The following is a 14,431-nucleotide window of genomic DNA, read 5'->3' as shown; positions in this document are numbered from 1 at the left end:
TGAAGTATTATCTAAGGACAATGTTGGAATCAGTTGAGCAAATGAGAGGAAATACCGGAAACACTGGTAATGGGGAAAAAAAGCAGACAACACAGCACAAACCAGCCAGAGAACAGCTGAAGAAATGAGCTTGGCAGAAAAATACTTACAGCTCCAGCTAAACAGTCAAGCTCTGCAGGATGAGGTTAGGAGGCTGAATGAAAGAGTGAACAGTGCATCTTCAAGCCAAGCTTCAGCTCCTCAAAATGTGTTGCCTACAGCTGTAAACCGGCTCCCGGAAGAGACAATAAGGAGAGAATTCAAGATCTGGGGTCAGATCGTGGAAAAGGGACAGAAGGACAAACTCTCATACACAACCTGATGCATCAGATTGACAGAGGCCTGAGTAGGGGACACAGTGAGGCTGAGGTCATGGGAGCAGTGATCAAGTCAATCAGTCCAGGTTTGAGTATTCGTGATATGCTCGAGATAAAAAGTGACCTTAGCCTTCCTCGACTGAAGACAATATTAAAGGGATATTTCAACGAGGACAGCTCCATAGATTTATATCACAGACTGGTAAACATAACACAAGACAGTTGTGAGTCTCCCCAAAATTTCCTCTTTAGAGCAATTGAGTTAAAAGAGAGGCTGTTACTTGCTTCAAAAGAAGTAGGGTCAGAAAAACAGTACAGTCCCGAGCTCATCCAGAAGAGATTCTTGAGGTCATTTAGTACTGGGCTGTCAAGTGACCATATCAAGTTTCAGCTTAAGCCTTATCTCGACGATCAGAGAGTGACAGATGAAATACTCATCGACAGGATGAATGAAGCAGCCTGTGTTGAATCAGAAAGACAGTCCAAGCAAAGAAAGAACACAAGCAGCAGAGTCCTAAAAGTAAATGAGTTACAGACAGAAATGCAGAGCAGTCAGCAGAGCTAGGGTGCAGCCGAAGCCAGAGTGAAGGTTCTAGAGCAGTCAGATGAAGTTGTGAAGCCTAAGAGCCGTAAAACACGTGTTGTGGCTAGTTCAAGAGACACAGAGCTTCATGAAGCAGTCAGGCTGCTGAGAGAAGAAATGGCTGAAATAAGGAAAAGCATAGCTAACCCGCAAGGACCCACCGGCTAAGTAAGAATGAGTGTTAGGAGAGGATGTAAAGCATGTCAGGAGCAGGGAACAGGTGACCAGTGTGAACAGTGTTTCAGGTGCGGGCGGACAGGGCAGCTCTCGAGGCTGTAGAGGACAAAGAAGGCTGGCAGGCAAATCTGACGGCAATGTGACAATCCGGCCTGTCACAATCCCAGAATCATCAGCTCCAAGCCCAGCTGGACCAGATGACAAGGTGCATGAGCTTCTGTGCGAGAGAATCAGGCAGCTGGAGGCGGAGTTAGAGAAAATTGGGAAGGCTGAACAACAGATGGTGGGTGCTACCTATGCCAGTCATCTTTCTTTATGTCATCAAGCCAAGCTGACAGCTCTCATTGGGAAGAAGTGCACGGTGGATTGTTTCTTTGAGGGAGTACAACACAAGCACTATGGGATACCGGCTCACAGGTCACTATTATCAATGAAAAGTGGAGAGAGTCCTGTTTTCCACACATCGGGGTACGGAACTTGGATGAGCTCCTGGGTGAGAATGAGAAACTTGTGGGCAAAGCAGCCACAACATTACTCTCACCCCTCGTACAGTGCTGGGACAGCTACAACAATTTAAGGCTATTTACCCAGTGGATGTAAGGCCAGTCAATGCCAGTGTAAACACAGTGAAAACAGCCCACATTAGTGAAAACACTGCCAGCACAGCCAGCGGTCCTGAGAATCACAAAGAGAAACACAAACAGCTGGACACATGCAAACATGAGACATGGGACCCTGTTGATCACCTGGCTCCAGACCAGCAGGAACAGGTGAGACAGATGCTGCGAGAAGAGTGTGCTGCATTTTCAAGAGATGAGAGTGACGTGGGATGCATTCCATCTCTGCAGCTAAAAATCAGACAGAGCGACACAATTCCTGTACAGTGCACCTACACTTCTGTACCTAAACCACTCCTCAAGGAGCTGAAGGAGTATGTGGAGGACCTACTGAATAGAGGATGGATTCAAAAATCCCGGTCCCCATACTCATCACCAATAGTCTGCGTTCGTAAGAAGGATGGGAGTTTACATCTATGCGTGGATTCCCGTGAGCTGAACCGAAAATCCATCCCTCACCATCACCGCATCCCTCGAGTGCAAGATATGTTGAACAGCCTGAGTGGGAGTGTATGGTTCTTGGTACTGGATCAGGGCAAGGCGTACCATCAGGGTCTCCTTGAGAGTAGTAGACCACTTACAGCCTTTATAACACCTTGAGGCTTATGCAAGTGGGTAAGGATCCCCTTCAGCCTGTCCTCGGCCCCAGCAGATTTCCAGCGCAGTATGGAGGAGTGCTTCGTGGGTTTGAGGGATGAAACATGTCAGCCATATTTGGATGACAATCTTGTCCACAGCCAGTCTTTTGAAGACCATCTGCGGGATATGAGAGAGGTGTTACGTCGCTATCAAGCACATGGGGTAAAACTGACAGCTAAAAAGTGTGAAGTGTTTAAAGACAAAGTGAAATTCCTGGGAAAGATTGTATCCAAAGATGGCTATTGCATGGATCCTGCTGAGATAGTACCAGTACAAGCACTCAAAGACTGCAAACCTGAGATTGTGGGAGACCTGAGGAAAACACTGGGGTTTCTCTCGTACTACTGCCCATATATCCCAAACTTCTGACGCATTGCCAAGCCGCTGTACAGTCTGCTATCCACCGAGAAGACCCCAGGAAGTAAGATCCAAGGATCAAGTGTAAGTAGGAGTAGGGGGAAACGCAAGGAGTCAGACCAGCTACCCTCAAGCCAACCGATCACTTGGACCGAAAAACACCAGGAAGTGCTCTGCCAGCTGTTAGAGTACTTGCTGCGCCCACCACTCCCAGGTTACCCCGACTTCGAGAAGCTGTTTGTGTTGCATTGTGATGCCTCTCAGGAGGGGCTGGGTGCAGTACGGTACCAGAGACAACAAGGCAACCTGGTCATCATAGGTTATGGGTCGAGAATACTAACTGCACCAGAAATAAATTACCACCTCCATTCTGGAAAGTTAGAGTTTTTAGCAATGAACTGGGACATTTGTGAAAGATTTCATGGATATATTATGCACTCTGAATCACTGTCTACACCAATAATAATCCCTTAACCTATATTTTGACCACAGCGAAGCTGAACGCCACAATACACCAGTGGATTCTGGAGTTAGCCAACTTTAATTTCTCAATCAAGTATCGGCCTGGGAAAGTTAATGGAGATGCAGGTGGCTTGTCACAGATGATACAGAGCAGTACATCCGCATATGCTCACAGGAAATGGAGCCAGTGACAATAACAAATGTCACACAGGTACTCCAACTGGAATCACATGAACATGAGCCCTGGTTGTGTCCAGCCACCATCACTGCAGCAGGCACTGATGTAGAGCAGGAAAGACTAACTTCCACAGTGGCAGAAATCTCCACCGAGAACCTAAAGAAAGCACAAAAGGATGATCCAGTCATTGGCAAGGTGCGAGAGTATGTCATGACGGGACAGTGGCCTCATCAACGGGGAAGAGACCGGCGTGATGGTGAGGGAGAGAAACAAGTTGTATCTCAATAAAGACGGCATTCTGTACAGAAAGTTAGTGGCTCGAGGTCAACTAGTGTTATCTAAAACATTCCATCAGCTGATATGCAAGGAGCTGCATGAGGAGATGGGATGCCTCGGATTGGAGCGGACACTCAGCCTGATCGATTCTATTGGCCTCATATGCAAAGAGATGCGGACCATTATGTGACCAAGGTGTGTAGCTGCCTGAAGCGGAAGCGTCCGAACAAGCCAACTAGAGCACCACTGGTTAATGTAGTAACCACATATCCTTTTGAGATGGTTTCAATAGATTACCTGCATCTAGAAAGCTGTAAAGAAGTTTATGAATATATCCTGGTTGTCTTCGATCACTTTACATGCTTTGCCCAGGTATACACACGTACCAACAAGTCAGCAAGAACTGCTGCTGAAAACTTCTTTGGAGACTTTGTGCTCAAATTTGGATTTCCGGCCAAGTTGCATCATGATCAGGGCAAGGAGTTTGAGAATGTCATATAATTTTTGTTGCTTTGGTTTGTTATTTTGTTTATTCACAAACTGATTAATGTTCAGTTGCACTAGCAACGGTAATATTTTAGTAGGTTCATTGATGGTTACGACGAGCAATGCTTATACAGGCACTTGGGGGCAACTGAGGGGTCCTGGGGGATGGCAGTGTGCATGTGTAGAGTAGTCGGGAACGACCCCGCAGCATGTATGGTAAGCCGATGTGCTTGTGTTCTGATATTTCCAGAAAGGTAAATAAATACGTTATTTTAAACTTCTGCATGCCTGGAAGTTCCTTTTGTGTTCAAGTGTGCAACACACAGACATGGGCAGGTGAGGAGGAGAGAACAGTAGAGAGAGAGAGACTGAACATTCCCATTCTGATATGTCTGTCTATGACTTCCTCTATTACCAGGAAGAAGTAAATTCCTGCCAATCTCAGGATGGAAGAGTAACACCTCATATTCCTTCTGGGTAGCCACTAACATGATGGCATGAATCTAATCTATTTTTAATATCACTGGTATATGCTGTGAAATATTTTCTTTGTGGCAGTAGTATATTGCAATTCATGATAAAAGCTATAAATTGTGATGTTATATATATATATATATATATATATAATTTGAAAAGTAGTTCAAAAAGAAAGCAAAAACAAAAGATAAAGTAGTGGGGTTGTGGACATGGGTTCATTGTCCATTCAGAAATATGATGACAGAGGGGAAGAATCTGTTCCTGAAATGTTGAGTGTGTGTATATGTGTGTTTGGGCTCCTGTACTCCTTCCTTGATGACAGCAATGAGAAGAGAGCATACTTTGGGTGACAGGAGTACTTAATGATAGATGCCACATTTTTGATTTCTCCAAATTCAGGTAATTACCTCACTCAACACCCTTCACTTTTTTTTTCCATTCTCCTTTCTGGTTAACCTCTTCCTCGCCTGTCTATCAACTCCCTCTGGTGCCACTCTCCATTTTTGTCATGGTCTGCTGTCCTCTCCTACTATATTCATTCTTCTTCAGTCCTTGAAATCTCCCACCTATTACCTTGAATCTTCTTACCTCATGCAACACACACAAACAACTGAACAGGTCAGGCACCATCTATGGAAAAGAGTAAACAGTTGACATTTTTGGCCGGAACCCTTCTTCAGGACTGAGAAGAAAGGGTGAATATGCCAAAATAAAAGGGGGTGGGGGGGAATGAAGCTTTATGGTAGGTGATAGGTGAAGCCAGGTTGGTGGGAAAGTTCAAGGACTGGAGAAGAAAGAATCAGATAGGAGAGGAGAGTTCATATTAGCATCAATAATGTACATAGGAAAGGTGAAGAGGTCCTGAAGAAAGATTTTACAAAGCTAGGTAGAAAGTTGAAATATAGGACCTCCAGGATAGTAATCTCCCAATTGTTGCCTGTGCCATGCACCATTGGGGGTAAGAATAGGATGATTTGGAAGATGAATGTGTGGCTGAGAAACTGGTGTGGGGTCAGGGGTTCCGATACTTGGATCATTGGGATCACCTCTGGGGAAGGTACAATCTGTAAAAAAGAGATGGGCTACCAATATCTTTGTGGGCAGGTTTGCTAGAGCTGGTCAGGAGGGCTTGACCTGATTTGGCAGGGGGTGGAAAGTGAAGTGATAGTGCTGAGGATGAAGTAGCTGGTTTACAACAGATGTAGTGTGCAGTGGGACTGCTAGCAGGGAGAGGCTGATGATAGGGCAAATTTTCAGTCAAAAGGATGAGTTGCAATTTAAAAGGCAGACAAAAACATACAAGGTGAATACAGGACTGAAGGTGTTATATTTGAATGTGTGTGGTATACTGAATAAGGTTGATGAGCTTGTAGCACAGTTACAGATTGGCATGCATGATGTTATGGGCATCACTAAATTGTGGCAGAAAGAAGATTATAGCTGGGACCTTAATATTGAAAGATACGCATTGTTTCAAATGGACAAGTAGGTTGCCAGAGGGTCTCAGCCTGAAATGTCGACTGTTCCATCTTTTCCATCAGTGCTGTCTGACCTGCAGAGTTCCTTCAGCATCTTGTATGTATTGCTTTGGATTTCCAGCATCTGCAGATTTTCACATGGTTGTTGATTAGAGAGCTTAAGGTAAAGGAAACCTTAGAAACAAGTGATGATAATAAGATAGAATTCACATTACAATTTGAGAAGAAGAAAAATTCAGATATATCAGTATTACAGTGGAGTAAAGGATATTATAGAGGCATGAGAGAGGACCTGGTCAAATTGAGATTGGAAAAGAACACTGGTAGGGATGACAGCAGAGCAGCAATGGCTGGAATTTCTGGGAGCAATTTGGAAAGTGCAGGATATATACATCCCACAGAGGAAGAAGTATTCTAAATACAGGATGACACAACCATAACTGACAAGAGTTGTCAAAGCCATCATAAAACCCAAAGAAAGGGCACATAATAGAGCAAAAAAATCACTGAGAAGATGGAGAATTGGGAATCTTTTAAAAACTGACAGAAAGCAAATAAGGAAGTCATAAAGAAGGAAAAGATGAATATGAAGGTAAACTGCTCAATAATATTAAAGAGGATACCAAAAGTTTCTTCAGATACATAAAGTGTAAAAGAGAGGTGAGAGTAGATATTGCAACATTGGAAATATGTTGGAGAGGTAGCAATGGGAGACAAGTAAATGGTGGATCAACTGAATAGTTATTCTTTTCTATCAGTCTTCACTGTGGTAGACATTAGTTTGAAAGTGTCAGGGCAGAAATGTGTGAAGTTGCCATCATTAAGGTGAAGATTCTTGATAAACTGAAAGGTTTGAAGGTAAATAATTCACCTGGACCAAATGGTATACACCACAGGCTTCTGAAAGGGGTGACTGTAGAGATTGTAGAGGCTTTAGTAATGAACTTTCAAGTATCAATTAATTCTGGCATGGCTGTAGAGGTATAGAAAATTTCAAATGTCACTCTACAAGAAATTGGAGACAGGAGAATAAAAATTATAGGCCAATTAGTCTGACCACAGTGGTTGGAATTGATTGTTAAGGATCTGCTTTTGGGGTACTTGGAGGCACATGATAAAATATGCCATAGACAGCATGGTTTCCTTATGGGAACATCTTGCCTGACAAATCCTTGAAGAAATACCAAGCAGGATAGACTACAGCTGGATGTTGTGTACTTCGATTTTCAGAAGGCCTTTGACAAGGTGTCACAAATGAGGCTGCTTAACAAGTTAAGAGGCCATGGTATGACAGGAAAGAAACTAGCATGGTAAAACATGCTCTGGCGGGGTCTGCAAGACATTACTTACTACAATGTGAAGCCCAATGGCATGAAAGGCAGAGATGCTTCGCTACCAGTTGAACTCAACACCCTGTATGCACGCTTTGAAAGGGGGAACACAGCTTCAGCTGTGAAGCTCCTTGCTGCATCTGATGACCCTGTTATCTCCATCTCAGAGGCCAATGTTAGGCTGTCTTTAACGAGAGTGAACCCTCGCGAGGCAGAAAGTCCTAATGGAGTACCTGGTATGGCTCTGAAAACCCTGTGCCCACCAACTAGGGGGAGTATTCAAGGACATTTTCAACCTCTCACTGCTATGGGCAGAAGTTCCCACTTGCTTCAAAAAGGCAACAATTATACCAGTGCCTAAGAAGAATAATGTGGGCTGCTTTAATGACTATCGCCTTGTAGAAAACACATCAACAGTGATGAAATGTTTTGAGAGGTTGGTCATGAGTAGACTAAACTCCTGTCTCAGCAAGGACCTGAACTCATTGAACTTTGCCCATTGCTAAAATAGGTCAATGGCACATGCAATCTCAATGGCTCTGCTCAAAGCTTTAGAGCAGCTGGACTATACAAACACCTATGTCAGGATGCTGTTCATCGACTATAGCTCATCATTTAACACCATCATTCCCACAATCCTGATTCAGAAGTTGCAGAAACTGAGTCTCTGTATCTCCCTCTGCATTTGGATCCTTGACTTCCTAACTTGAAGAACACAATCTGTGTAGATTGCTGATAACATAGCCACCTCACTGACGATCAACACTGGCGCACCTCAGGGATTTCTGCATAGCCCACTGCTCTGATCTGTGTGGCTAGGCATAGCTCAAATACCATCTATAAATTTGCTGACAATTCAACCATTGTTGGTAGAATCGCAGGTGGTGACAAGAGGGCATACAGGAGTGAGATATGCCAACTAGAGGAGAGATGCTGTGGCAACAACCTGGCAGTCAACGTCAGTAAGATGAATGAGCTGATTGTGGAATTCAGGAAGGGTAAGATGAAGGATCACATACCAATCCTCATAGAGAGATCAGAAGTGGAGAGAGTGAGCAGCTTCAAGTTCCTGGGTGTCAAGATCTCTGAGGATCTAACCTGGTCCCTACATATCAATGTAGTTATAAAGATGGAAAGACAGCGGCTATACTTCACTAGGAGTTTGAAGAGATTTGGCATGTCAACAAATACACTCAAAAACTTCTACATATGTACCATGGAGAGCATTCTGACAGACTGTATCACTGCCTGGTATGGGGGCTAATGCACAAGACTGAAAGAAACTGCAGAGGGCCATACATCTAGTCACCTCCATCTTGGTACTAACCTACAAAGAACACAGGACATCTTCATGGAGCGCTGTCTCAGAAAGGCTGTGTCCATTATTAACTACCTCCAGCATCCTGGGAATGCCCTTTTCTCACTGGTACCATCAGACAGGAGGTACAGAAGCCTGAAGACACACACTCAGTGATTCAGGAACAGCTTCTTCCCCTCTGCCATCCAATTCATAAATGGATGTTGAACCTTTGGACACTACTTCACTCTTTTTAATATACAGTATTTCTGTTTTATGTATTGAATTGAACTGGTGCGGCTAAGTTAACAAATTTCACGTCACATGCCAGTAATAATAAACCTGATTCTGATTCTGACATTGGCTGATTGGCAGGAGGCAAAGGGTGGGAATAAAGGGAACCTTTTCTGGTTGGCTGTTGATGCCTAGTGATGGTGCATGGGCTATGGAAGGACTTAGACAGAATAAGAGAATGGGCAAAGAAGTGGCATATGAAATACCATGTTGGGAAGTGTATGGACATGCATTTTGTTTTGATAACATCATTCATTTCAGGAGGTCTAGTATATAAAAGCAAGAATGTAATATTGAGGCATTATAAAGCACTGGTGATGCCTCACTTGGAGTGTTGTGAGCAGCTTTGAGCCCTATATCTAAGAAAGGATGTGCATACATTGAAGAAGGTTCAAATGAGGTTCACAAAAATGATTCCAAGATTGAAAAGCTTGCCATATGAGGAGTGTTTGATGGCTCTGGGCCTGTACTCACTGAAATTCAGAAGAATGTGGGGTGACCTCATTGATACCTATCGAATGTTGAAAGGCCTTGATAGAATGAATGTGGAAATGATGTTTACTATGGTGGGGGTGTCTATGAACAGAAGACACAGCCTCAGGATAGATTAGTGTCCTTTTATAAAGGAGATGAGAAGGAATTTCTTTAGCCAATGAGTGGTGAATCTGTAGAATTCATTGCCACAGGGGACTGTGGAGACCAAATCTTAATGTATATTTAAGGCAAAAGTTGATAGATTCCTTTATTCAGGACATGAAAGGATATGGGGAGAAGGCAGAAGATAGGAGCTGAGGTAAATGGGTCAGCCATCATGAACTGGCAGACTCCATGGGCCAAATAGTCTAACTCTGCTGCTCTATCTTATAGTCTTATAGATTGTGGACAACAGGAGAAAGGGAAGGAGGAAGGGACCCAGGGGAAAGTAATAGGCAGGTGAGAAGCAATCTGAGTCCATAGTGGAGAATGGAGGAAAGGTGGAATTATTTTCACTGAAAGGAGAAATTGATAACCATGCCATCATTTTGGAGGGTTCCCTGATCAATATAAAACATTGCTCCTTAACTGAGAGGGTAGCCTCATCCCCTTTCCCCTATTCACACACATTACCTCTCACCTGGTCATAAATATCACCTGCCATCCTGTACTCTTCCTCCTTCATGTTCCTTCCTAATCTGGCTTCTGTCGTCTTCCCTTGCAGTCCTGATGAAGAGCCTGGGCCTGAAACATTGACTGTGTGAAACATTGGCTGTGTTTCTCAAGCTTTCCAGCATCTGCAGAATCTCTTGTTTTTTTTATGCCTACATGTGTGTGTATGTCCCTAGGAACAGTCCACAGATCAGAGTCATCGGCATCAAATTGCTGAGACTTACTCCAAACCCGAGCACCTGGTGCCCTGGGGCTTGCTATCACTTTGTTAGCAAAGTGAGGACTGCAAATAAATCTGGCGACATTTGTAAGAGTTTCAACTCAAATGCCAGACCTGCCAAACAGATTTTTCCACATTCCATTGACATTGGTAAGTGGGTAAATGACGTCTCTGTCATGTGATTGCCATGGGAGGGAAGGAAGTACCAAGGGGAAGGGTGGGGGAAAAAAAGCTGGGAGAGAGAGTAGAAAGAACACCACCCAGACAAATCGGTTCAAAGTGCAAGTCAAAATAAATTTATTATCTAAGTATGTACACGCCACAATATACTACCACGAGATTTAATTTTCTTGCTGGCATTTAAAGAAATACAATAGCACTTTTTCAGAATCTGAATCAAAATCAGGGTTAATACCATTGGCACATGTCATAAAATTTGTTGTTTTGCAGTAGCAATACATTGCAGTACATAAGGAAAATTATAAATTACAATAAGTATACAAAATAAATAAATAAAAATTAAATAAGTAGTACAGAAAGAAGAGGGAAAATACTGAGGAAGTGCTCAGGGTACCCAGTCCATTCAGAAATCTGTTGGCGGAGGCAAAAGTTATTCCTCGAATGTTGAACGTCTGTCTTCAGGCTCCTAGTATCTCCTTGATGGTAGAAATGAGAAGAGGGCATGTCCTGAGTGATGGGACTCCTGAATGATGGATGCTGCCTTTTTGAGGCCATCACCTTTTGAAGCTGTTCTGGGCACTGAGGAGGCTAATGCCATGATGGGGATGGCTGACTTTATAACTTCCTACATCTTTTTCTAATTCTGTGCAAAAAAAAACAGGAATAAAGACTGACATGTACAAGAAACACAATTTGTGCAAATTAAAAATAAATGAATGAATGAACAATATAGATAGTACTGAGAACATAAAGTTGTAGATTCCCTGAAAGTGAGTCTGTAGGTTGTGGATTCAATTCAGAATTTTACTGATTGAAGTATCCAATGCTGATACTGAACCCTGATGTTTGCAGTGTAATAATTGTTCCTGAGCCTGGTGGTGTGGACCTAAAGCTCCTGTAACTCCTTCCTAATGGCAGATGACAAGAGAGTATGCTCTGTATGGTGGGTGTCCTTGATAATTAATGTTCACCCATGTTAACGCTCCTTGTAAATGTGATCAGTGGTGGTGAGGATTCTGTCTGTGATGGACTGGCCTCTATCCACAACTTTGTATCACCCTCTCCATTCCTGGGCTTTGGTGTTTCCATACGTCATGATGTCACCCAGTGACGATACTTTCCACCATGCAGCTACCAAAGTTTTAGGTGACACATTGAATCTATACAAACTTCTAAGAAAGTAGATGCTGTAGTGCCTTCTGTATAATGACACTTACTGTAAGTGCTGGGTCCGGACAGATCACGTTTAATAGAATGACGGTTCAGGATTTTTTATGAATGTACAAACTCCTGGTGGCACGAACATGAAATTCTCCAGCTCTGGGTCACTTTCTCCCTCTGTCCCCTTCTCTCTCTCTCTCTCCCTGATCTGCCCAGTAACTCGTACCCAGACCCCATTGCCTTGTCTCGTTCCTTTTCTCCAAACACTTCACCTGCCCATTGCCTGTCCCATCAGGCAGAAGATACAAAAGCCTGAAAGTTCAGACCACCAGGAAGAACTGTTATCACTGTTATCAGACTCTTCAATGGACCTATTGTATGAGATGCTGGACTGTTGACTTTACAATCTGCTATGTGATAGTCTTGCCCTTTATTATTTACCAGGACTGCACTTCTTCCGCAGCGATTAGAATTTTTAGTTTTAGATTTAGATTTATTTATCAGATGTACGTACACTATATGAAAAGATACAAGGCAATGTGTTGTTTGCGTTAATAACCACCACACCCAAGAATGTGCTGAGGGCTGGCTACAACTATAAAAACACATTCTGATGTCAATGTAGCACACCCACCATGATCGGCAGAACAACCGAAATGTCCTCCAGGACATCTTCAAAAGGCGATACCTCAGAAAGGCGGCATCCATCATTGAGTATCCCCATCACCCTGGAAATGCCTTCATCTCATCGCTACCATCAACGAGGTGGTACGGGAGTCTGAAGACACAGACTCAATATCTTAGGAACAGCTTCTTCCCCTCTGCCATCAGATTTCAGAATGGATAATGAATCAGTGAATATTTCTGCAGTGTTTTCCCTCTCTTTTTGCACTACTTGCTTAATTTATAATATTTATATATATGTATATTTTATTTTTAATTATAGTCTTTATGACTATGTATTGCAATGTACTGCTGCTGTGAGACAACCTAGACTCTCACACTCACAGACATGGGGGCCTCCATTCTCCAGTCTCTGGTCCGACATACCCTTTACCTCCGGACTCACTGAGCTCTGGATTTCAACCGCCTTCTTTGCCCTCTGGACAGATGAGTATCGGCTGCCATATTGACTGCTGGACTTGCTGGTTGCAGGTTTGATCTTTGGCCCTGAACCTAGGACTTGAAGGTTTTTGGTTTAACCTTTAGACCTGGACTCCAGGAATCACTCATCACAGGTTTGACCTTTGAGTCTTCTCAGACCTGAGATCTACAATTATTGACCTTCAGCCATGGAGTGTCTTGTTATTGTTTTGCCTTGCTCTACCTCAATGCACTGTGCAATGAACAATGAACATGCTCTCTGCTTACTGCTACCAGCATGCAGGCGGTACAGAGCCTGAGACCACACACCACCAGGTTCTGTAACAGTTTTTACTCTACAACCATCAGGCTCCTGAAGCAGCATGGATGACTTCACTCATCACTGTTCTCAATATTATATTCATCTGCACAAGATGTCTCCACTTACACATTGGTTGTTTGTCCATCTTTTCATATGCATCATATGCATTTTTCTTCAAAAAAAAATCAAGGTACCATATGATAACATATAGATACTTTGAACTTTAAAATTCAAGGGGTCTCAGCCCAAAACATCGACTGTTTGTTCCCTCCTCCACCATATAGATGTTGCCTGATTTGCTGTATTCCTCCAGCATTGTGTGTGTTGAGAGGGAAAGGCAGAATGGGTGCAACAGTAGGTCCGAGAGAGATGGTGAGAGTGATCAGAATAGAGCGCTAGAAGCAGAGTGACGGATGAAGGCAGGGTGAGAGAAAAACATAGGTCTGGACAGCATGGAGGGAGATAAGAAGGGATCAAGGAGGGGCAAGGGAGAGTGAGTGAGAAAGAGTAAATGATAAAGGAAGAAAACCAAGGAGAGGGGAGCTGAAGAGAAAGGGAGAGAGAAAGGGAGTCAGAGAGAAAAAGTGGAAAGGGGGCTAAAGAGAAACATAGAGTGTGGCAGAGAAAGGGTGTAGCTTAGAGATGGTCTGAGAGAGAGAGGGTTCAGAGTAGAGAAGAGTAGATAATCAGAAATAGAGGGCAAAAAGAGGCAGATGGAAGAGAGAGGAACAGAAAGTAGGGCACCAAAAAATGGGATACAGGACAGTGAGAGAAGAGGGGTAGAGAGGTGGAGAGTAATGAGTAGATCAGAAATGGAGAGGAAGAGAGTGAGATAGATAGATAGATAGATACTTTATTCATCCCCATGGGGAAATTCAACATTTTTTCCAATGTCCCATACACTTATTGTAGTAAAACTAATTACATACAATACTTAACTCAATAAAAATATGATATGCATCTAAAATCACTCTCTCAAAAAGCATTAATAATAGCTTTTAAAAAGTTCTTACGTAGTTTACTTAAATACATTGAGTCCTAACCCCGGCACTTTAACATATCTTACTCCTGGCGGTGGAATTGTAAAGCCGAATGGCATTGGGGAGTATTGATCTCTTCATCCTGTCTGAGGAGCATTGCATCGATAGCAACCTGTCTCTGAAACTGCTTTTCTGTCTCTGGATGGTGCTATGTAGAGGATGTTCAGGGTTTTCCATAATTGACCGTAGCCTACTCAGCACCCTTCGCTCTGCTACCGCTGTTATACTCTCCAGTACTTTGCCCACGACAGAGCCCGCCTTCCTTACCAGC

This window comes from Hemitrygon akajei, chromosome 1 (genome assembly GCF_048418815.1).
Source record: "Hemitrygon akajei chromosome 1, sHemAka1.3, whole genome shotgun sequence".
NCBI lineage: Eukaryota > Metazoa > Chordata > Chondrichthyes > Myliobatiformes > Dasyatidae > Hemitrygon > Hemitrygon akajei.
The sequence above is the reverse complement of the archived record's forward strand: the minus strand, read 5'-3'. Positions refer to the sequence as shown.